General features: G+C 33.2%; 1 protein-coding gene across 3 annotated transcripts in view; it reads left to right on the top strand.

Annotated features, from left to right (window-relative positions):
- The window catches only part of LOC110653947 (photosystem II stability/assembly factor HCF136, chloroplastic), a 50951-nt gene extending 29415 nt beyond the window's left edge, over positions 1-21536 (top strand). The window contains exon 9 of one of the 3 annotated variants that reach the window (XM_021809759.2): positions 21316-21536. The gene's annotated coding sequence lies outside the window, so the exon portion shown is untranslated. Of the gene's footprint in view, positions 1-263; positions 7383-16074; positions 16353-21315 lie in introns of those variants that run through there. The other 2 variants (XM_021809761.2, XM_058148567.1) reach the window with 2 other exon arrangements.
- Positions 21537-24843: the final 3307 nt, after the last annotated feature.

Genomic DNA, 24843 nt, shown 5'->3' with positions numbered 1-24843 from the left:
AAAATTAACCAGCTAAACTAGGTAAGTACTAAGACTAAGGTCTAAGCCTGTACAAAGTATATCAAAATATATCTTAGTCTACTGTCTTATGCCTATAAAGTCTCTGAAGGTGAGGAAGGCGCCCCCTTATCCTACCTCTCAAGGATCATGTCTAGTTTGTTGTAGGCCTCCTGGAGACTATCCTTTATGGCTTTAATCCTGTCTGACATTGTAGTCTCTAGGATCCTTATTCTATTATTGATGGTCATCTCCATCTTTTGTAGGTATGCGAGGACTGTGTCTGTAGGTGGTGGTGTGTATGGAGGGATCCTGTCTGGTGATCCTTGAAGGAGGGGATCGAACTCTTCTTGCTACTGCTGCTCCTATGCTTGGGAAGACTCCCCTCATTCTTTTGCTGCTCTTTGAGGAATGACGTTCCCTTGTGCATAGATCAATAGGCAAGCGTCCCCTACTCTTCTGCATAGCCCCATAGATATGCCGATAGTCTAATTAATCCGAGTGGTGCTTAAGATGGGGCACAACCTAACATGTATTGGCACAAACCCATAGTGCAGGGCAAGGCAAGTGCTGTGATGAGGCCTCCCACCACTATCCCACCACTATGTGACCCATGGCTTGATGAGAAATCCTCCTGAAGTGCTAGCACAACAAGTATCTGGTACTGCATCTTTGTCTAGTCACCATACACCACAAGAAGAACAACTCATTAGCATTTAACATGCTAAGGCTATCACTGCACCCCATAATGGTATGGGCTGCAAGTCTGTGTAGGCATTTTAATACCAGGTTTATTAATCTGGATGACTTGCAGTAGTTGGAGTTATATATCTCGGTGTTAGAGGTAATCATCTTCCAAAAAGAAATGTTATCGTACTCTAGTTTGTTTTGAGGGATCTCCTAGAGTCCCTCATTATCGAAGCCAAATACAGAGTTAAACTCATCCTTATTCATGACTTTGTCCACCCTCAAGAGTCTGAACTCGATCCTGCCCCTATCTTACCTATCCATGGCCCATAGGATGGCCTGAAAACTACCAAAAAATTCTAAAGTAGTGTCCCTTTATGTCAGGTAGCGCAGTTGGATGGATCTTGTCCACCCGATTATCCAAGAACCTATCCACTTCTTCCTTAAGCCTGAGTTGCTCTAGCAACTCTGTGTCCATGTACTTTATGGATATGATCTTCTTGTTGTTTAGCCTAGCGCATACATCATGGTGTGCAGCATTCTTACAATGCTAGGTCAAAGCAAATTTTGGTTGGGGTTGGGGTTGGGGTGCTTCTTGTCTTGCCTACCTTATCCTTGGCCTTTAGGTGGTAATGGTGAGTCACTTCTTCCCCTAGAGGAAGAGGAAATCCTTTCTGCTGCTCTTTCTATGGGAGCCATGGAGAGAGAAAATTAAGAATGGGTTAAGGTTTGGCAGGAAAGATTAAGAGAGGGAAAGAATATTTAAGAGATTTTTGAAGAGGAAGAGGTTTTATATTATGAAATGGGGAATGGAAATGTTTAAATAGGAATTGAAGGGGAGGGCACATCATTTTGTGAAAAATTTTTGCACCCTTTCAAATTGCCTCTGCAAAGTTTCATAGGGCTGCGTGTCACTACATGGGTTGCCTTGTGTAATCTTTTGTCTTATTTTTTTTGTAGTCAGACAAGTTGCATGGGTTATGTAACACTACACGAGGGTAACCCATGTAACTTTCTACCCCTGTATCTCCCTCTTTGTTTTAGTCCTACAACTTATACTGTGTGGGGAACTCGTGTAAGTTTCTGTTTCTTTAAAACTCCTATTCTTATTCCTTCCTTGGTTACACGACTTATGTGTACTTGCATGTGGAACCCCATATAACTTTATGGAGTGCTTTTTGTGTGTGTGTTTTGTGCTTAGTAGGTTACATGAGGCATGCTTCATGGCATAGGGTACCCCGTGTAACTTACTGGATCAGAAACCTAGGCACTTTAGATGCTACCTTTTCCTATCTCTTTAAGTTTTCATGCTAACTTGTTTCTAAATGTGTGAATGAAATGCATAACAAAGATTAGCAATAGATGTACTTCTCTATTTTTGAAAATTTCCCTCTTGTGTGGTTTTGACTCTTTGTCTCCTTCCATTCCTTCCTCTCCACTCCTTGCTTACACCTATAATGTCCAATTTTAGAGTTTGGGATTCCTACAAAGCTTTAAAAAAAAAAATAAAAACAAAATAAACTTAAAGAAAAATTCTAAGTCTTGGGTTACCTTCTAAGAAGCGCTTATTTATAGTCATTAGCTTAAATGTCCCTTTTTAGCTCAATGCTGTGCAGGTGGGTTGCTAAAGGAGTGTGTTGCCCCTTTCTTGATTGGTTCTCCCAAGAAGTATGTCTTTAGCCTTTGGCCATTAACCTTGAAGGCTCTCAAGGTTTCACTCCACACTTCTACTACTCCATGTGGGAAGACTTGTAGGACTTTAAAGGGACTGGGCCACTTAGATCTTAGCTTTTTTGGGATTAGTTTTAATCTGGAGTTGAAGAGCAAGACAATATCTCCTTCTTTGATTTCTGTCCTTATGATATGCTTGACATGCTAGGTTTTGGTTCTTTCCTTAAAGATCTTTGCATTCTCATAGGCGTCTTGCCCAATCTCTTCCAGTTCATTTAGCTATAAAAGCCTTTTTTCTTTGATAGTCTTGAGATAAAAGTTGAGGGTTCGGATTGCCCAATAGGCTTTGTGTTTAAGTTCAATAGGGAGGTGGTAGGACTTCTCATACACTAGGCGAAAGGGGGTAGTTCCAATAGGTGTTTTGAAGGAAGTGTAGTAGGTCCATAGTGCATCATCCAATTTCAAGGACCAGTCTTTCCTTGAGTGGTTTACTATCTTCTCAAGGATCCTCTTTAATTTCCTATTTGAAATCTCCACATGTCTACTTGTTTAAGGGTGGTATGGTGTTGCCACTTTGTGAGTCACTCCACATTTCCTTAGTAAATCTTCGAACTGGTTGTTGCAGAAGTGACTTCTCCCATAACTAATAACCACATCTTGTAAAGATGTATTTCTTGAGGAATTTGATGACTACTTTTATATCATTTGTTCATAAGGCTATTGCTTCTACCCACTTTGATATATAATTTGCACCAACTATATACTTATTGCCAAATGAGGATGGGAATGGACCCATGAAGTCTATACCCCAAACATCGAACAGTTCAACTTCAAGTATTCCATGGAGTGGCATCTTATTCCTTCTTGAAATGTTTCCTGCTCTTTGGCACTAATTGCATATCAGCACAAAATTTCTCACATCTTTGAACAAATTTAACCAATAGAATCTTGCTTGTAAGATCTATGCTATTGTCTTAGAGGTGCTAAAATGTCCTCTATAGGTTGATGAATGGCAATGTTGTAACACACTTTCTATTTCCTCCTCTGGCATTTCCTAATAAGCCCATCATTGCATCTTTTTTACAACAGAGGTTCCTCCCAAGTATAGTCCTTTACATCATCTAGGAATTTTTTCTTTTGTTGGTAGAAGATGTTTGGTGGCAAAACTCTGCATACAAGATAATTAACAATACATGCATACCATAGGGGTTGAGAGATGGCTAGGAGGTGCTCATCTGGAAAGGAGTCATCAATTGGTAGGTCTTTTGGTAGAAATCCCTTTATCTTCCTACTTCAGTCTAGAGAGGTGGTCTGCTACCACATTCTTGGTCCCTTTCTTGTCTTTAATTTCAAGGTTGAATTCCTGTACAAGTAGAATCCATTGGATCAACCTTGGTTTAGCTTCCTTTTTGTTTAAGAGGCCCTAGATAGTAGCATAGTTTGTGTACACAATGACTTTGGATCCAACTATGTAGGATCTGAACTTGTTAATTGCAAACATTACTGCTAGAAATTCCTTCTCTATGGTTACATAGTTAACCTGTGTGTCATCAAGTGTTTTGTTTGTGTAGTAGATAGCGTAGACTTTTCTATCCTTCCTTTGTCTAAGCACTATTCCTACTGCATAATCACTTGCACTGCACATTACTTCAAATTGCAGCTCCTATTCTGGTGGTTACACTATGGGTGCAGAAATTAAGGCTTCCTTTATCCTGCAAAGGAGTCAAGGTAACTATCATTAAAATCAAAGGGACCGACTTGATTTAATAAGTTTGTTAATGGCTTAGCTATTTTTAAGAAATCCTTAATAAATCTTCTATAGAAGCTTGCATGTCCCAAAAAGCTTCGCACTCCTTTGACTGATGATGGTGATGGCATTTTTCTCTATTATCTCGATCTTCACCTTGTCCACTTCAATTCCTCTTTCTAATACCAACTGACCAAGAACTATGCCCTATCGTACCATAAAGTGGCATTTTTCCCAATTGAGGACTAGGTTTGACTCCTCACATCTTTGTAACACTTTAGACAGGTTAGCTAAACACTTATAAAAAATGGTTCCATAAATAGAGAAATCATCCATAAAAACATCCATAATATTTTTAATAAAATTAGAAAAAATAGCCATCATGCATCTTTAAAAAGTGATTGGGGCATTATAAAGACTAAAAGACATTCTCCTATAGGCAAAAGTACTATAAGGACAAGTAAATATGGCCTTTTCTTGATCTTCTAGGTGAATTGGGATTTGAAAAAATCCTGAATACCTATCCAAGTAACAAAAGTAGATATACTTAGCTAGCCTTTCAAGCATTTGGTAAATAAATGGAAGAGGAAAGTGGTCCTTCTTGGTGGCACTATTCAACTTCTTATAATCAATGCACATACGCCAACTAGTGACCATCTTAGTAGGAATTAGCTTATTATTTTCATTTTTAATAATAGTTGTCTCACCCTTTTTAGGCACTACATGCATTGAACTAACCCATTTACTATAAAAAATTGGGTATATGATACCTACATATAATAGTTTCAAATTTTCCTTTTTCACTACTTCCTTCATATTAAGTTTTAATCTCCTTTGATGTTCAATGGTAGGTTTACTATTTTCTTCTATAAGTATTCTACGCATACAAATGGAAGGGCTAATCCCTTTAAGGTCTTTTATTGTGTACCCAATAGTTTTACTATGGGTCCTAAGTTCCCTTAAAAGTTTTTCCTCTTCTAAACTAGTTAGGCTAGTACTTATTATGACAGGATAATTAGAGTTTGAGTCTAGAAATACATACCTGAGAGTAGAAGGAGGAGGTTTCAGTTCTACCTATTTTTTAGCCTCTTATGGTTCAGCCTTGGGTTGTGACTCCTTTAGCTCTTCCACTTGTAGTGCTTGAACTAAGGGTAGAGGTGGGCTAGCTTCAAAAGATTGTGCATAGGCTGTAATCTCTTTGTTATCATCATCCACGGTGTTGTTGTGCACTATGTATGCTTCAAGAGGATCTTTAGGATATCTCTTATGGAATTCCTCTTTTACTAGCTTGTCTATAATATCAACCTTTAAGCACTCATCGATGTCTAGCTTATGTTTCATTGCTCTAAACAGGTTGAATTCTACTTTCTCATCTCCTACTTTGAGAGTTAACCGCCCACTTTTAACATCTATAATAGCTTTGGTGGTTGCCAAGAAAGGTCTTTCTAATATAATGGAAATTTGAACATCTTCTTCCATCTCCAGGACAACAAAATCAGCAGGGATAAAAAATTTGCCTTCCTTGATGGGAATGTTCTCTAAGATGTGAATTGGGTGCTTGACAGACTTGTTTGCTAGTTGCAATGAGATTGTAGTTGGTTTGAGCTCTCCCACATTTAGCTTTTGGCATATTGATAGGAGCATCAGACTGACACTTGCACCTAGATCACAAAGGGCCTTGTCTATATTCATGTTGCTAATAAGACAAGGTATTGAGAAGCTTCCAAGGTCCTTAAGTTTTGGAGGGAGCTTGTTTTGCAAAATGGCATTGTATTCCTTTGTCAGAGCAACTGCTTCATAATTCTCCAGCTTTCTCTTATTTGAGAGGATTTCCTTTAAGAACTTCTCATAGGATAACATCTGAGATAGTGCTTCAGTAAAAGGAATGTTGATGTAAAGTTTCTGTAAAACTTCTAAAAACTTTCAAAACTGCTTGTTCAATTTTGCCTTCTGAAATCTTTGAGGGAAATGTAAAGGGGGATGGTATGGCTCGGGTAGCTTCTTTTTCTTATTCTCCTCCTCTTCCTTGCCCTTTTCAGCTTCCTTCTCTTTGCCCTTTGTTTGGTTATCAGAATCACTAGAAGTTTCCTCCACTAATTTTTGCTTTTCTTTTAGTTGTCATTCTTCTAAAACTCCTCAAAGCAACTGCCTTGTAATGCTCTTTAGAGTTCATCTCTAGTTAACTTCGCAGCTTATTAATGGCTTTACTTGAAGAACTAGCTTACTGAGTAATTTGATTCTCAAGCATTTTGTTGTGAGTAGCCAGTTGGTCCATTCCAAAATCTAGTTGCTTTATTATTTCATTCTGCTGTTGTTGTGCTACTAAAAAGCTTTCCAACATGGATTCCATGGTCAACTTGGATTCAGGTTATTGAGGTTGAGGAGGTGGTGGTGGTTGTGCTAAGTTATGTCCTCTATTTTGAAAAGCAAGTGGTGGTGGCGATGGCCGTGGTCTATATCCCTCCTGCTTGTTAATGGCCTAATTCTATTGGTTTTGCGAGTTTGACCATGGGAAGTTAGGTTGGTTCTCCATCTAGGGTTATAAGTATTTGAGTATGGGTTGTTAATCTGCCTTTGGTTGAAGTTTTCTCTATTATTCATATAGTTCATCTATTCTATGGAGGGCTTACTGTAGTTGCTCAATTCTAAAGTCATGTGGCCTCCTCTATAATTATTGCAATTTTAATTGCTTGACCATATTACATTGGTCTGCATCTTGTTAAGTCTCCTTGTAAGTTGGTCAAATTGAGCATTGATCATACTTAAGGCACCCAATTCTAGGATCCTAACTGTTCTCCTCATGTCTCCTCTCTCATTTGACCATTCAAAATTATGATATGCAATCCTCTCCAGAAGTTCAAGAGCTTCATTAATTGTTTTCTCCTTGAGGTCTCCTCCTGCTGCTGAATCAACTGTAATCCTTATAGACGGTAGCAATCCATTGTAAAAGTTTTGAACTAGGAGCTAGTCCTCTATGTCATGGTATGGGCACTCCCTTTGAAGGTCTTTGTACCTTTCCCATGCATCATACAGTGATTCTCCTTTCCTTTGCCTGAAAGTATTCAGCTCTACTCTCAATTTCACAATCCTTGTAGGTGGAAAGTACCTTGCTAAGAAGGCTTGTGAAAGATCCTCTCAAGTGGTAAATGTTCCAGCTAGTTGAAAAAGTAGCCTGTGACACCCCTCACCGGACTACAGTTTAGCTGAGCAAAGTATGTCACACTCGGTGCTGAAGCACCCTATCTTATCTTACTTTATTCCTTTAACCATTTTCAAGTTATTATCTTTTAATATCAATTATTTTTCGACAGAAAAACTAACGGAGTTTCCCTTATTTTACTATCGTTTGACGTGTTTTACTATTCACCTATTTGAAATTCAACAATAATATTTTAAAATAAAAATCTCATCATTTCATGCATCATTTATATATTTCAATTCCGTATTCAAATCCATATAATTTCATTCATATTCATTTCCGTACATTCCCATTCATGTTCAACTCATATATGAAAATTTTCAATCTTTATTAATTTACATGACATGCCTATTTAATATATTTTCATAATCTACATTACAATACTATAACTAAGCATGTTATGCAACATACAAATTATGACCTACATGGGCCCTATCTACATGCATTGCTGAGGAGGTGATAACTTTGAATATTTCAGACACTTCTGCAGATCAGAACTCCAAAATCTCTGTTTAATATTCGCTGGGCTTTACCTTCAGTACCTGCGCGAGGAAACAAATCCGTCGCGCTAAGCATTGCTGCTTAGTGGTACAATAATATAATAAAGAAAATAATATACAAAATATAGATGGAAATAAAACATGGTTCAGATAATTTAGATCAATTATGCTTCAATAAGGTTTCTAAAATTTAATATCCCTTTTTTTTTTTCCTAATTTAGTCCTCTTTGGAGGTGCTTAGTTTGTAAGGTTACAGTAAGAATATACAATATACTAATATTTTAATAGCATTATTCTTAACTTAATATTATTATGAAAGGTACATTTGTAACATTTATTTAAATTATATTTCTATTATTAATCTTTTTGTATCATTTAATTCAAAACCTTCTAGGTTATCTTAAATTATTTCATAATAATTAGAGTTCTCAGTGCATTCAATAATAGATAACTTTTTTTTTTTTTTATCATCAGTCCAGTTTATTTCAATTCTTTCTAGCATTTTATTAATCGTTTTCTTGATGATTTTGAGTCTCTTTTTATTGTAATCATTCTTGTTCTTTATCTTGATATTTAATTTCCTTACTTTTTTTAATAATCAATTCAATTACATTTATACTTTTCCATGCCCAAGTAACCTATACAAATTGACCAGACTGGATAAATGGGTAAACTAGCACTGGATACCAGGTACCTCGAGCCGTCACACCATCAGTCACAATGTGTCTCCCGGTGTGCAGACAGAATGGCTAATAAGCCATAAAAGCAATAAGGCATAAAGCCAAGTATAACATCATAATCAGTATAGCCATAGACTATCATATCACAGAATGGAATGAAGCCATACATAGTACTGCTATCAGAACCCTATTGGCATGCCAATCACATTAGGCCTACTAGGGCATATTACAAAGTTATTTCTTGAATATTTGCACTCAACATATAAGGTTACTATTTATTTGGTCATTTAAGTCAAAATATTGACTTTCACGTATATAATAGTTACATGAGTTTTAATCACATAGATTTACTACATTTTGATTCCCAAAAGTGTTGGCATTAGTTGCCAATAATTGCTTCTAACCAATGGAGAATAAACCAGAAATTTTAATTTTGGGTGTTATAGTTCACTGTTCCATTAGGCCATTCTACAGTGAGAATTTGATCAAATGTTCTTCATCAAAGTTGTTCTTTATTGTGTCTAATTACATTTCACTTTTTGAATCACCCCATTTGGAGTTTTCTAGCTTAAGTTATAGCCTAAATACCATAACTGGTCAGATTGTAATTTTTTCAGAATTTCTGAGCAGAATCAATTCTTTAGTTTTTGCATATTGACTGCAGGTGAGTTTTTGGACATGTTATGGTCAAATTTTGGGTTTGTTTTCTTCATGAAAGTTGTAGGGCTATGTCTCAGCTTTCTATCGGTATAAAATTCAGGTCAATTGGACCTTTCTACACAGAGTTATGACCAAATAAATGAACACTGTTCATTTGGTCATTTTTCAGGGACAATATATTGGTCATCCGGGTTAGGTCAATTTTTAGGGCCACTTATTTTGGTTTTCTGGGACAGGTTCCTTCATCAAAGTTATTGCATTTTGTGTCTAGTTTAACCTCTAATTGGCCTTGCACCAATTAGAGTTACCTAGCTTGAGTTATAACCCCAAGAGCACACTGGACTCAAAGGGTCCAGAATGCACACTTTAGGCAGTCTAATTCTTTACATTAGTTAATGTTACCAATCACTCCATTTTCAATTCAAACTACACCAAATGGTCACTAAATGACCATTACTACATCATTTTGTGTTCAATTGCATCTACCTCCATATTTGAGTTTCAAACCCTAGCCCTAAAATTCCAAAGTTTCAAATTTTTGCACTAAACTCATAAATTAATGTTTTAAGTGATACAATCATATCAAGGGCAGCCTATTCACTCATTTAATCCAAAGAAAACATCAAAACCATAACAAGTCCATGGCTGCCGAAATTGGTGAAATTTATTCATGCAAAACTTGTTTCAATTCTCTTAATTTCACCCTCATTTCATACTCCACATGATATATATACAAAGTTTCAAGGATGAATTAGCACTAACCTTATTGTGTGTCAATCCAAGCTTGACAAACTTATTTATTTTTACTTCTTTTTGCTGCCCAAGTCTTGCTCTAGTGGTGATGACAAGTTTTTGTGAAGGAAAGATGGGCTTTTGAGGTGATTTGGTAGGTGAGATGAAGCTTTGGTGAAGTTTTTAATGGTGGAAGGGTGTGGGAAGTGAGTTACGGCTGGAAGAAGGAAGAAGAAGCAGATTGTTTCTTCAATTTTTCTGCCCATTTTATGCTTTTATTTATGTTTATAGATAGGTGTCACAATATAATTGGGTGGAGGCACACTAATAACATCATGTGATGTCATAATTTTCAATTTTCTTTCCTTTTCTTTTCTTTTTTTTTTCTACTCAATTTCAATTTAATTTTTAACAATATTTATTCACATTTTATGTTATAATAATTATTTACTTAACTGGACAAGTCGGCCAAAAATCATCTCTGAAGACGAAATGACCAAAATGCCCTCCGTTTGGCTTATTGAGCCAAAATCGTCTGTACCGATCGAAAATTTTTTCTAAGCTTTTTCTTAGCATTCTAATGCCATAGAAATCTCAAATGACTCTTCTCTGGAGTCCCAAAAATTATTTTATGAATTTTCTCATGAGTTTAGGGCTTCTGGTTGCGAAGACCGCAACTTCCCACTGGGTTACCCATCGCTAGGGCACCGGCTCATTTAACTTGGTTGTATTTTATTTCTAAAATTTTACCTACATTTTTTTTTACCATTATTTGAGTTGTTTTTGACTCCTCACTCTAGTCTAAATATTTTTCCTGACGTTCTAGCTGTCCAGACCTACACCGATCACCGGAACAATAGAATGTACAGAATTGCTACAATGACGGTGTTACATAGCCACTTTCTTACCTTATCTCTAAGAAAGAATGGGAATGCTCTGAGTTTAATAGCTTCATCAGAGTCTCCATTCATCTTGAATGTGTCGCATAGAGCAAGAAAACACTGAAGGTGATAGTGTGGATCTTCGATAGGTAAACCATCAAATTGAGTCTATCGAATCATTTAGAGCCATACAAGATTGAGCTCAAAGTTATTGGCCTCCACTATAGGCCTGATAATGCTGGATTGGAATCTTTGGATAGTTGGGGCTCTATAGTCCCTCAAGGGTCTTAGCCTATTGTTGTTGGCTATGACTAGAGTTTCAAAAACTACTGGTTGTGGCTCTTGATGTCTCATTCCTCTCTTGATGGCTCTAAGAGTCTTATCTATTTTAGGATCCAATTCAATCAGCTCCTCTTTAGGTTTAGTCTTGGTCATAAACTGAACAGAGGGCCTAAAAAAGGAATAAAAAGTAAAAATGAATTAAGTAAATTAAAAAAAAATAAAAGCCTAAATCAGGCAAATTGCCTATTGCTCAATATTACTAAATTGCCCGACAATGATGCCAAACACTTGTTTGCTAGTTTACGAACCCGCAAGTGTACAGATCGCTAACAAGTAATAAAGTAGTGAGTAAAGTATCATTTCCATGAGAAATTTATAGGCATAAGTACCATATATAGGCATAAGTACCAATCTAGATAGCAACTTTGATTATTCAGGCTATCGCATATGTTGTGATTTTTAATTTTTGACTAACTAAGGATGCTGAGAATAAAAGAAAACAAAGTAATAAACTTAAATTTAGAAATCAATTAATTAAAGCAATTTCAGAATTAAGATTTAACACTTTAACCTTATTATAGACTTAACCTTACTTGTTTAACAGATTGAGAATTATTACCTTGATGGAAATTAATCTTAAGATATCTTAAGTCCTCTTTAAGGCACCTAAGGAGTATTTTAATTAACCTAAATCCTACTTTTGTGGCGATCAATCTTAATTAAAACCGTTTAAGTTTTTTTATTAATTATAGGACTCTACAAAGGATTTTAGCTTATCTCTAGATCAGATTTTTTATGCTCAAAATCTTAATTTCTAATATTAATTTTTACTTTTCAGTTATTCAATTAATATCTTATATCATAACTAAGTGGGTACTAACATATAACATACATTAAGAACACAGAATATTGAATCAAAGAACAAAACTTAAATCCATTAAATAACTTTAGTACATATCCATAACAGAAGTTGAAAGTGCTACTCTCCTAATCCTAGAATTAAACAAACTACTCACTCATGGTGAGTTTAACAAACATAACAAAATTGAAATAAAATAACATGAGACAATCTGAAAAAATAAAACAAAAGAACGCAGAATAAAGATCTGTAGCCTTGAACTTTTAGAACTTTAGTTGAGATTCCTTCTCCTAGAGCTATGATGCAAATTCTCTCCAAATTTCTTAGAAAGCTAGGGTTTGTATGTAAAGTGAACTCTTCGAACTCTCCTACCTATTTTCGTCTTCTAGTATTTATATTAGGTGCCTAAAAGTCATGTTTCAGAGTCCCAAATGCCTTAATACTCTATTCAAAATGAGTGCAGGAGAATTCAGATCGAAAAAGAAGTCTACCTGGTGTAAGGTACATACCCTGTGTAATTCTCTAGACTACTTTACACTTCGCATTTTAGGGAGGACAGCAGGTTACACAGGGGTGAGCAAGTTACACGGGGCTATTCACACAGCTCGTGTACTGTGGTCTCTCCATGGTTCTTTGGGTTTTGATTGCCAAAGGGTTACAAGGGTCAAGTCTCTTACTTACACGACTCGTGTAATGTTGTGCAACAGGCCTTCTAGCTTTTCCTGTCTTTTAAACTTGTGCAATTGACTTCTATGCCTTGAATCTTCTTTAAAACACCTGAAAGATATAAAAAATATGAAATTAAGTAGAGATTATTGAAACTAACAAAAACTAACGAAACTAAGTAAAATGCATGCAATTAACTACCTAAATGCTATGAAATGCAATGCAATAATGCCTTAAAATACCTATATGATATAAGTGTATTAATTATTGATCTCTAATAGCTTTATTTCTTTCATCAATTTTTGTAACCATAATAGCTTGTAAATGCCCTGTGCCATGGCCCTGTATTCTGCTTTTGCACTAGATCTTGTTGTCACACTTTGCTTTTTTACTTCTCTAAGTGACTAGGTTACCACTAAAAAAAGTACAATAACCCATTGTAGACCTCTTATCATTAAGAGATCCAGCCCAATCTGTATCTATAAAAGCTTTTATTTGGAGATGGCCATGGTTTGAAAAAAGAAGTCCTTTTTCGCATGCAGATTTTAGATATCTCAAAATACGAAAAACAACTTATAAGTGAGGTTCTTTAGGATCATGCATGTACTAGCTTACTAGACTCACGGCATAAGCTATGTCATGTCTAGTATGTGAGAGATAAATCAATCTCCCAAGCAACCTTTGATATCTTTCTAAGTCAACTGATTCTCCAACTCTTGCTTGTAATCTATGATTAGTTTTAATAGGTGATTCTGTAGGTTTATAAACCAACATTCATGTTTCTTCTAGGAGGTCTAAAATATACTTCCTTTGAGAAATGAAGATTCCTTTGTCTAATCTAGCAAGCTTTATCCCAAAGAAGTATCTTAATTTACCCAAATCTTTAATCTCAAACTCCTAAGCCAAGAGTTTTTTTAGATGAGTAATTTCGTCCTTATAATCTCCTGTTACAACTATGTCATCAGCATAAACAATAAGCAAGGTGATATTACCTCTATAGTGTTTCATAAATAGAGTATGATCTACATGACTTTGATAGTATCCAAAAGATATCATGGCCTTACTGAATTTATCAAACCATGCTCTACGTGACTACTTCAAACCATACAATGCCTTTTTCAACTTGCAAGCTTTCCCTTTGGTTTCATCATTATCAAATCCTGGTGGAATCTCCATATACACTTCCTCCTCTAAGTCTCCATGCAAAAGCATTCTTTACATGAAATTGCTATAATTCCCACTCAAGATTTGTTACACATGACAATAAGATTCTAATGGTATTCATTTTTGCAACATAGGCAACAGTCTCTTGATAATCCACTCCATATGTCTGAGTGAAGCCTTTTGCTGCTAACCTAGCCTTATACCTTTCAATGGAACTATCTGCATTATGTTAACTATGAACACGCACTTGCATCCCACTAGTTTTTTCCTTGATGGAAGAGAAACAAGATCCAATGTCTTATTTTTTGCTAAAGCTCTCATCTCATTTACCATAGCTGCCTTCCATTTTGGATCAAGACACCCTGTGTTATAAAACAAAAGAAACAAATAAGATAAAGGCTCTATAAGAAGGAGACAATGAGTCATAGGAAATAAAATTAGAAATATGATGCTGAGTAAAAGCCCTGACTCCTTTTCTAAGAGCAACATAAGCATCAAGATCATCAATAGTAGATTCAACTCAGAAATAGAAATAGCATCATCAGGAAGTAAAGGAGACTCATCACATTCTTCAAGAATCGATTCCAGAGGTGCTAGTTGATTAGGTGTATCAAGTTTAATGATTGTATCTGTCTTATTTCGATGCATGTAAGTTCTTAAATCTAAACTATTCAATTTCTCTGAGGTTTGAGGAGATGGTTGGTCCTGATTAGATGGCTTATTGCTAAAGTGTGACCTAAGCTTAATAATCTCCCCCTGAGGTGATTGGTCCTAGTTAAATGGCTCATTACCAAGGTGTGACCTAAGCTTAATAGTCTGATTAAGAAAAAACACATTTTCCTTTTCCTCCTTATGCTCCCCTTGAAGAGGTGACTTGTTAGGAAAATAAGGCTTAGATTCTTTAAAGGTAACATCCATATTAACAAAATATTTCCTGATAGGAGGATGATAACATTTATAGCTCTTTTGAGTACCAGAATAACCTACATATAGACATTTAAAAGCCCGAAGTTCTAACTTCCCATCATTTGTTTTGAGGACAAAACAAACACATCTAAAAAGTTTTAGAGAGATAGTATAAGAATTATGGCCTTGTAAAACCTCTAAAGGGCTCTTAAAGTTCAATGTTCTCAGAGACATTCTATTGACAAGATATGTTGTAGCAAGAATTGCATCCTCCCAATAAGGTGTAGGAATATTCATAGTAAACATAAGAGATCAAGCCATCGATAATAAATGTCTATTTTTTCTTTTAGATACTCTATTTTGTTCACTAGTATTGACATAACTAGTTTGATGCATTATACCATTTGAATCTAAATAAGCATTAAAAACACCATTAACATATTCTATGCCATTATCAGTTCTTAAGATTTTAACTTTAGTATCAAATTATCAAACTGTGTATAAATCATTTTTTAAAACTGCTGAAAGTAAGAAAACACTTCACTTTTTGCTCATTAAATAAACCCATGTCAACCTAGTGCAATAGTCAATAAAAGTGACAAACTATTTATACTAAGACAAAAATGTAGTTTGGGTATGGCCCCATACATCAGAATGAATAATCTTAAAGGGACCAAACTTCTATTATTTGTTGAAGGATAAGACTATCTTGTATATTTAGCAAATTCACAAGCATCACAATCTAGTAAATCTAAGTTGCAACTTCTAAATAAATTAGGATATAACCATTTTAAAGCCGAAAAAGATGGATGTCCTAATCTCCTATGCCACTAGATAATCTCCTCATTAGCACTCATAGACTGTCATAACAAAGCCTGGTTTGCTTTGGGATTTAAGGAACGACAATCATCATATAGAAAATACGGACCATTTCACAATTTACCATTGCCAATCAGTTTCCTTGTTTTCAAATCCTAAAATATGCAATGAGTAGGAAAAAAAAAATTTAATTTTGCATTTAAGGGCTTGGATACTGGAACTGACAAACAAAAAATTAATAGAAAAGCTAGGACATGAAGAACTGAAGTGAGATTTATATTGGGAATGCTTGTAACAGAACCTATACCAAAAATTGTAGTTAAGAAGTCGTCTGCGATACAGAATTTTTCTTTTCTTAAGAATGGAGAATAGGTAGAGAATATATTTGAAGAGCCTATCATATGTTTGTTTGCACCAAAATCTATAACCCAACAAGATTTGTCAAGATTGGTAAGAAAAACATTTCCTAATTTGATAAAATTTGAAGAGCTAACTGTGAAAGATTGAGATTCAAGCCGAGACAGCAAACACCTTAGGGATTGAACTTCTTTATTGGAAAAAATTTCAATATCATTTGTTCTTTCATAGTAATCCACTATTTCAGACATATTTGCTTGTGGTCAGGTCAAGGACAAGAGCTGGGTAGAAGTGCAACACACGAGGAATAGTTTAAAAAAGCCCAAAAAAGGTTCACATGCTGTGAACAATAATGTGAATAGTATCGATGAACAGTAACCAATGAGCAATGCTCATGAACAATACTAAAGCCTGCCCTAATGAATTGAAAGCTCTGATATCATGTTGAAACTAATGTATTTGAGAGAAATCATTGTGTTTTTCATATATTAAATTCTTTGTAAATACTTCTATTTATATACAAGTAATTTATCCTAACAAGAAAACTAAGATAAATAGAAAATAATAGTACAATAAGAAAGAATAATCAAATAAGATCCTAATAATATGTTATTACAACAAATCAGGGATTTTAACACTTATATTTAGCTCTTTTGAAGACTAAAATGAAAATTTTTTAAATTTAAAATTGAGGCTAATTATATAAATTTACTTGGATTAAATTATTTAGTCCAATATTGCTTTATTCTATTAAAAAATTATTTTAGAGATTACCTCTTCAATATTGATTTTGGTTCTCCATTAGCTCTTAGTTTTACAGGCTTTAGCCTTTAATTGAATTTATAAATGCCAATGCATACATAAAATGTATGTACATACAAGATACATTACTTTTAAGTCTTCTTTAAAATTGAAGACCTTAATTATAGTCAAAATCAAATTTTGGATTTTCATTGAAATGTGCAATGCATGTTTGATAAATTATTTATTGAGAAATCTTGGATAAATCTACAATATGTATTATATGGATTATCTTCACAACTATATTTGTACAAGAATAATTTTGCAAATAAGAAAAGCCAAACAGATTCAGAATAAAGGTCGAAGGCTTCCAATCAAAGGTCAAAAACCTCCAAGCAAAGGCTCTTAAGAACTAAGGACAGGCCAGAGCCCCAGCTCCCACCTCTATCACAGGCTTGGAGACCCAGCTTTCGCCTTTATCACAAGCCCAAAAGAGACTCGCTCAACCGATCATTGCCCACAAGACCTGAAAAGGCACTCAAAGACCTGAATAAGGCAGTCAAACCTGAAAAAGGTAGTGAGACCTGAACAAGGCACCAAAGACTTCAATGAGGCGCTAAAAACCTAAATAAGGCAATAAGACTTGAAAAAGGCAGTTAGACCTGAATAAGGCACCAAAGACCTCAATGAGGCACCAATGACCTGAATAAGGCAATAAGACCTACAAAAAGGCAGTGAGAACTGAATAAGGCACCAAAGACCTCAACGAGGAATGAAAGACCCGAATAACGCACCAAAGACGTCAATGAGCTACTAAAGACCTGAATAAGGCTGTAAGACCTAAAAAAGGCAGTCAGAGCTGAATAAGACACCAAACACCTACAAAGACACTCTAAGACCTGCAAAGGTACTCTAAGAACTAAAAAGACATTTTAAGACCTACAAAGGCACTATAAGATCTACAAAGGCACTGTAAGATGTGAAAAAGATACTTAAGATCTGAAAAATACACCTAAGGCTTGAAAAGGCACCTAAGGCAATCGTCGCCCACCTAAGACCAGAAAAAGAATGTAGGCGATATTCACCCAAAAAGCCTAAAGAGGCTAATAAAGGGACAGTTCACCAAGATGATAGGCTTCAGTAGCCGATCTAAAGGTAACAGTCTACCACTTGAAAATTATTAAAGCAATAATTTGTCATTTATAATTTATCAAGTTGATAGTCTGCACTCAAAAAATAATTTAGGGCAATGGCCAAAGCTTCAACATCTAAGTGAACTTAAAGATTCATACTTGAAGGGGGGGCTAATGAGATAGCTGCCCAAAATATATATAATTAATCTAGTAACTTGTTTTTTTGGATAGGCTATGAGCATAATCATATTTAATGGTTCAGCCATGAGATTCATTTAATCAATTCAATCATTGTATGACCCACTCAATAAAAAGAAAGAATCTTGATTAAAAACAAGCAATCTTGGTGGGATTACTAAATATAACAAAGCCTATAATTGTGCACTATAAATAGAAGTATAATCTTATAATTATACTAGCTAATAATATCTACATAATTACATAGTTGAGTTATTATAACCAATCATTGTCTATATCCTATATAAAGATATCAGATCATCTACGGAGGTATGTTCTTCTCCTTAATAAATCTGATACACTATTCTCTTACATCAGTTTTAATTTGTGCATCGAAGGATCCTTACCGGGAATACTCGATGGACCTCTGACCCATTTGTTATTTGTTTTTCATGTCCATATCCGTAAGGAATTTTCATGGACTGCAACACCACCCAAAGGCATAAGTCTGCCATAAAGGCATTAACAAGCCATTAAGGCATAAGTCTGCCCAAATGGGTGTCGATAAGCTATTTAAGGCATAATTCCACCATAAATGCATTGACAAGCCACCTAAAGGCATTGACAAGCCATTCAAGGCATAAGTTCAAAGCCATCTAAGGCATAAGTCTGTCAAGTGGCATAGACAACCCACCCAAGGTACAAGTATGACTAAAAAGACATTGACAAGCCACCCAAATGCATAAGTTCGCCAAGTGGCATAAACAGCCCACCCAAGGCACAAGTCTGCTTAAAAAGGCATTGACAACCCACCCAAAGGCATAAGTTCGCCAAGTGGTGTAAATAACTCACCCAAGGCATAAGTCCACCCAAAGAGGCATTGCAAGCCACCCAAAGGCATATGTAACACCCCTTTTACCCTATCTATAGTAAAATCGAGTAAGGAGATATCACATTCGGTGAAAGGAGCACCTATCTCTGTCTATTAACTATTATCCTTCATTTACTTAAAAGTGTAATTACAAAAATATATTTGTTTATGTTAACAGAGAAACTGCAAGAGTCTCCCCTAAATTTTAACTATTCACCTGTTAGAACATTTTTCAAAACCTATGAAATCCTCAATTACTATATTATTTCTATCATATAATAATCATCAAATTTCATCAATATCAATTTCATCATCCAAGATTGTATAAACACAAGAGATATCTTTAATTTACAACTGTATTAACCAACTCATGTGGTTAAATTGAATTTACATACTTATGATTACAATTTCCAAGAATGAAATTTACAAAATATTATTTACAACATAAGTTACACATACATATGAGTAAAACTATATAATAAGGATGATGATGATGCATCTACCCAAAAGTCCAAGATATGGTGACTCTGGACTTTTCTGCAAATTCACTCTACCTCCTGTCAACCAAAATCTATACTTTGTCTACTTTACTTGTGCGAGGAAACAAATCTTCACATTAAGCTAAATAGCTTATTGGTACACTCTTAATTTAAAACAAAATAATTTTTTTATGCACACTAACACATAATATACTCATCATATTTATACAAGAGTATTTAAAAGTATTAAAACAAATATATAACATCATGACATAAAAATAAGTCAATAAATCCATACTTATTAATCATACCATTTAATGAGGTTAAATGCACTTTATCATATCTTATTTGAAATTATTATCTATCTCTATGATCACAATTGGAGACTTTACTCTAGTACTCATAGTAACCTATGACAGATGGTATATAGATTGGATAATGAGACTCATGACACTGACCACTCGGTGATTCTAGTTGGTTTAACACAGGCTTACATCTCGGTACTAATCACTCAATGGCTCTGACATGTATAATACTAACTTTCATTCTCGATACTGATCACTCGGTGGCTCTGACCAGTAGTATGCCCACTTATCCAATCCTATACTCATTGTCTAAGCTTAATTGGCTTAACTTTCAAAATTAGCAGTCATTCAACATTCTTTGTTCACATAAATGTCAAGATATGTGTGCCAACATACTCATACCATTTCTATATTTATATAGTCCTTACATTCAAGCATACTAAATACATATGCAATTTGCAATAATGATTAAAATGGCACAATCTTGCAAATTTCTGAATGTATATACAGTTTTCCAATAGAAATTGGACTAAATAAATGCAAGAATTAGCTTATGCTTTCTTCATAAGATTTTTAGATTTATGTCTTAACTTTCATTTGGGTTTTGAATCACTTGATTTTGATTTATAGATCACAAGTTATGACCAAATAAGCAGGATCTAGTCATGTCTACTTTTCCTTCTAGAATACAGGGCAGCTTCTGGATAGATTTTGGAATTCAATTTCAGTCAAGTTTTAGTCATAATTTATCAAATTGGTATTCATAAAAGTTGTTCCTCTGTATCTTAGCTTTCCCCAAGGTCAAATTCACCTCATTTGGAATTTTATACAGTGAGTTATGTCCAAACAAGCAAAATATGTTTAGATACATTCTCTAATGATCGCAGGACAGGTTCTAGACAGTTTTTGGAGTTCGGATTTGAACTAGTTATAGTTAGAATTTGTCATTTTGTTCCTCATGAAAGTTATTTCTTTATGTCTTAGCTTTTTAAAAAATCAAGAATCACCTCATTTGGAATTTCTTGGGGTGAGTTATACCCATTTTAATCTAGACTGTTCAGGGTACCTTATTCCTAGGTTCCAGATTTTGTAATTCAACTTCTAGCAATTATTCAAGGTATTTACACATAGAATTAGAGCGACTTGTCTTCATAAAAGTTTTAGCATTATATCTTAAATTTAATTTTCCATAAGTTTCAGGTCATTTGAAATTATAAAACTCAAGATATAGATTTAAAAGTCCAGTCTTGTCAAATTCAGCCAGATTGCTTTACATGCCTATTCATAATGCATATTTCAACACAAACAAAGCAACATAATTCCAAATAAGCACTGCATCATTTACACACACTAAGCATCATTTTTCTATACAAAAATTAGACATTTATATTCAATTTAGCCAAAATCCCTAATTGGCATATAAACCCTAAGTAACAACTTAAGGAGAAAATTAAGGTATTAAGAGTGCACATACCAATAATCAACCTTCTAATCTTTATTTAGCCCTTCAAAATCACCTCTAATCAACCTAATTATCCTTCCCTTGCCCCTTATTAGCATGAACTGAATTGCCTTCTTCAAAAATTTCAAAAATTCTCATCACAATTTCATCACAAATTACACTTATGCCATAATTATAACATGATAACATGAATTCATGCATGCTGAGTTCAATTCTCCCTTGAATTTTTCCCCAATTGATTTTGTGGTAACCCTCCTAAATCTTTGAAATTTCTTACTTAAATGAGATGCTCTCACCAAATTGAAGCTTAATTTGACTATTTTGAGTAATGAATGCTAAGGAATTGTTGTGAGATCAAGCTTGGAAGGAAACAAAAATGGTGGAAGGGAGAAGATATGGTTCGGTCAAGGGTGAAGAAGAAGAAGAAGAAGAAGATGCTTTGTCATCTTTCAATTAATATTTGTCTTATTTTAATATAATGGCAAACTTGTAATTATTTGAAAATGACAAACTTGTAAATATGTTTAAATCTTTAATAATTAGAATTGACTTTTTAATTAATGATGCTTAATTTTTTAAATCTTGATTAATTTAACTAATCCAACTTCATTAACTTAATAAATCTCATTTTGTGGTCAATAGTTGACTTTTAAATCTAATTGACTAATCTTGCTCTTACCAGGTTTCTGTTCATCTTTTTTATAAGACCCTATAAGTCCTTAACTTCATTTTTTATTTTGATTTTTTATTTTGATTTTTAATCTACTTATTTGAATTTTTTTTTCATTTCTTTGACTCATTAATTCATAATAATAGTTTAATTAAGTCTTAGTTAAGAATCTTATAAGGTCCTACATGAATTAGAGTAGCAACCAGACCTATAGTCACTTCTCAGTGGTGTTATCAATTGCCAAGACTTGTGTACATTTAGCTGATTTATACTCCACTTTTATTTTTTTTCTTCAACCTTACTTTATCTTTATTAATTTAAATTATAACTCCTTACTTAAATTTAAGGGTAGTTTCAGACATCCCAGCCATTCGGACAGATGTTAGTTACCAGAACAGTAGTATGTACGAAACTACCTAAAGTGGGGGCGTTACAGCATAAGTCCGCCAAGTGGCGCTAACAACCATTAAGATGACAGTACGCCAATAAAAATATTTGAGGCGATCGTTCACTCAAAATTTTAAAGTAGTAGTTTTCCTAAAAATCTCAAAAGGCTTAATGGCATGGTCAAAGCTCTATCATCTAATACATTATTAGACAATGAGCCTAAAGATTCATACTCAAGGGGTGACTAATGATATAGTATTACCCCAAATAACTCAAGTCCTAACCCAATATAAACATTATCCATTAGGGATAAGTATCACACCTTATTAGGGTTCCAAATCCCACTCTAATTTGATTCCTCTAAAATAGGAATCCTATCTCAATACTAAATCCCACTTTAAACAGGAGTCTACTCGATGCCTATACAAGGGGTTAAAGCCTCCACAGTCAGGTCCATTGTTCTCTAAATTTAATTCTATATTCTACTAAGTACACATACTGACTTAAGTATCGGAGAGCTTGCCCAAGCCAACCCACCTAGTGTTCTCTCTTGTCTTGCAAGTCCAGACCCACAGGAAAAATCCAAGAACAACATCAATTATGTAATTAATTTATTAATTTTATAAATATTAAGTAAATCATATATTATTTTATTGATTAATATATGTCCTTATCATTTATTTTTTTTCATATACTTGTAATAAGGTAATAAAGTTAAGTAATTAAGTAAAAAAAATGGCCTTATAAAAGAAAAAGGCCATAAAAAATCAAATTAGAACACTTTGAGTTTCCATTGGTATTGATCAATCTTTTAAAAAATGTAATGAATTATTTTTTTTAAGTTAATTCTTTTTATGAAAATTGATAATTGTCTTTTAAACTTGAAATTTACTATTTTTAACAAAAATAATTATCAGATTTTATTTAACTCTTTCTATAAATTTTTAATTTAAATTATAATAAAAAATATTTTCCATATATTTTAATAAAATAATAAATTTTAATAATTAAATAAAAGTTGCCTTAAAAAAGCCATAAAAATAAAATTAAAATAATTTGAGGTTCAATTTGTATTGATCAATTTTTTTATAAAGTTATGAACTTTATTTTTTTAAGTTAATTCTATTTATTAAAATTGATATTTTCTTTTAAAACATGGAAGTTACAATTTTTTTTAAAAAAAATGATTTGCTAATTTTAATTAATTATTTTTATAAATATTTATTTTAAATTACAATAAAAAATATGTTTCATATATTATAATAAAGCAATAAATTTTAATAATTAAGTAAAAAAGGCCTTGGAAAAAGAGCCATAAAAAATAAAAATAAAATACTTTGAGTTTTAATTAAGATTGATAATTTTTTTATAAAGTTATGAATTTTTTTTTAAGTTGATTCTATTTATGAAAATTGATATTTTCTTTTAAAGCATGGAAGTTGTGATTTAAAAAAAATAATAATTTTCTGTTTTTTATTAATTTTTTTATAAATCTTTATTTTAAATTACAATAAAAAAAATATTTTTTATATATTATAATAAAGTAATAAATTTTAATAATTAAGAAAAAAAAGTTGACCTTAACAGAAAAAAAAGGTAATAAAAAAAATTAAAACACTTTAATTTTCAAATTGCATTAATACTTTTTTGAAAAGTTACGAAATCATTTTTTTTTAAATTACTTCTTTTTATCAAAATTGATAATTTTTTTTAAACATGGAAGTTACAATTTTTTTTAAAAAATTCTAATTTTAATTAATTTTTTTATAAAGTTTTATTTTAGATTAAAATATTATAATAAAATAACAAAATTTTTATAATTAAGTAAAAAAAAAGGCCGTAGAAGAAAAGAAGGCCAACAAAATTAAATTAAAATACTTTGAGTTTCAATTGGCATTGATTAATTTTTTAAAAAAGTTATAAACTCATTTTTTTAGTTAATTCTTTTTATGAAAATCAGTAATTTTTTTTAAAATGTAGAAATTATGATTTTTTTAAATGATTTTTTTATTTTAATTAATTTTTCTTAGCAGTATAAATATATTATTAGTAGTATACTCTAAAGCAATACTTTTGCATTGTGTATTGTAAACATTTATTTCTATTTAATGGCAATTATTCTTTTCAATTATATTCGTGTGGTTTGAATTTAATTGAAAAGTCCATTAATATCTTGTTAGATATTTTATTCTTAAGTTGTTAAAAGTATGAGTGACAGAACATTATAATATAAGATATTATAAATTCGGTTTACAATTAAGAATATCTCATTGAGCATGATTTATTTAAAAAGATTATCACTGAAAGATTGTCACTTATGTTTATGTCCTTGGATTAGTATGAAATTCAAATGGAATGGAATGGTGAGTCTCATGTCATAAAATAAACATGGTAGCCACTTATAAGATAAGTAGGCCGAACCAGTGACACAAGATGACTTGTACATGGAGTTTACTCTTATCAATACAAAGTTATCTCGATCGTAATAGTGTATATAATCTCTTAACCTAAGATAACACAGTTATCTTGTATATAGGTGGTTTGATTTTGATATTGCTTTCATACTTGTACTATGTATTGGTATATGGGCATGTGTTAGCTTCGACTAGTTATATATGGAGATATATGTTAGTCAATATGGGATCCATTACCCTAAGTAAATGGGGATAAAATCCTATGTCAATTTAATTATTCTTGATGAATTTAAGTGCTAGACCAGGACAGATAGACTTAGTCAAAAAATAGTTTCTAACAAGAAAGTCTCATTTAATCAAAAATTGGAATTAAAAGAGGACATATGATTCTAAGCAA

The sequence above is a fragment of the Hevea brasiliensis genome, chromosome 6, assembly GCF_030052815.1.
Source record: "Hevea brasiliensis isolate MT/VB/25A 57/8 chromosome 6, ASM3005281v1, whole genome shotgun sequence".
In the NCBI taxonomy this organism is placed as follows: domain Eukaryota; kingdom Viridiplantae; phylum Streptophyta; class Magnoliopsida; order Malpighiales; family Euphorbiaceae; genus Hevea; species Hevea brasiliensis.
The sequence above is the reverse complement of the archived record's forward strand: the minus strand, read 5'-3'. Positions and strand labels throughout refer to the sequence as shown.